The following is a 1,570-nucleotide window of genomic DNA, read 5'->3' as shown; positions in this document are numbered from 1 at the left end:
TATTCAAGATCATATTTTGGTTCTCATGGACTAGTTTCAAATTTCTTCAGCTTCAGCCCATATTTGCTTGTGAGCAATTTATGGTGTGTTCCTCAGTCAGCCCTTGGTTTTGTTTTGTTTGATGATATTGTTGGGCCACAGATGTAGACATTTTAGTCTTATGTATTCCATCTGGTGAGGTTTGTATGTATAGTCACCCTTTATGCTGTTTAAAAAAGATATTGGCACTGAATAAGCTGTTGGTCTTGCAAAATTTTATCATATGATCTCCAGTATAATTTCTATCACTAAGATAGAAATTATCTATTGATCCTTCCTCTTTCTTTCTAAACTTCATGTTCCTATCACCAGTAATTATCCATACTTATTGCCTATTTGACCAATTTCAGGCTGAAGAGTTTGGTAGAATTCTTCAGTTTCATCATCTCTGGCTTTAGTGATTGGTGCATAACTTTGAATTATAGTTACACTTACTGGTCTTCCTTGTAGGCATATGGATGTTATTCTATCACATAACTAACACATAGGAGCTTTTCCTCATTTTGAGGTGTGCCCCATCAGCAAATGAAGGTCCCCACAACTTTAATCCATTCACTTCAATACAGTCAACTCTACTTTGAGCTCTTCCCCAGATATAATTTGAGTGCCTTTCAACTTGAGGGGCTTATCTTCAGATACTGTATCTGGTAATGTTCTGTTGCTATTAATAATGTTTTAATCTTCTGTTTAATCTACTATTTCTAGCAATGTTCTGCTGCTTTTCTTAAGGATTTAATTTGCTAAACATTCAAAAATTATATACCTCCTTCTTCCTAGTCTTTCTCAGTCTGGAAGCTTTGCTGAAACCTGTCCGCTGTGCATGACCCTTATGGTATTTCAAATACCAGTGGCATAGCTTCCTGAATCACAACAACATGCAAGCCATCATAGCACAACAAACTGAAAGACGAATTGTGCTTTTAATTTCTAAGAGTAAGTTTTAAAAGGCTGTCTTGGACAAAATATTAACATATAACTACTAAAAGAAATAGATGAGGGAAACAAAGCTAATGATGAGGAATCTGTAATAAAAATTGAAAGATGTACACAGATAGCTGCTATGTTGAATGAAAGAATTAGAAGAGCAAGGATTTGGGGGTGGGTGGGTTTTGACAGTATTACTCTGGTGCATCATAAGTAAATACATAAAGAATGTGTGGTATTATGAAATGATGTTTTATTGTGCTGTTTCTTTCATCTTGACATTAATTGAGAATTCATCTGAAAATCACATTCTGTGAAATAAGACATCACAATTAAAAACCTGATGGCTCATTTATATCATGAAGTTGGCATTTTGAATATTTCATCTATCTCATATCATTGATAAGTTCCATTGGCTTCATAGTTTGAATTAAGTTTCATGAATCAGTTATGTTGTTGTTGTTAGGTGCCACAAGTTGGTACTGACTCATAGCGACCTTATGCACAGCAGAACAAAACACCTATTGATGCCATGCTTGAGCCCATTGATGCTGCCACTTTGCCAATCCATCTTGTTAGGGATCTTCCTCTTTTTCTCTGACCCTCC

This window comes from Chrysochloris asiatica, unplaced genomic scaffold (genome assembly GCF_000296735.1).
Source record: "Chrysochloris asiatica unplaced genomic scaffold, ChrAsi1.0 scaffold00320, whole genome shotgun sequence".
In the NCBI taxonomy this organism is placed as follows: domain Eukaryota; kingdom Metazoa; phylum Chordata; class Mammalia; order Afrosoricida; family Chrysochloridae; genus Chrysochloris; species Chrysochloris asiatica.
Note: the sequence above shows the minus strand (reverse complement) of the source record.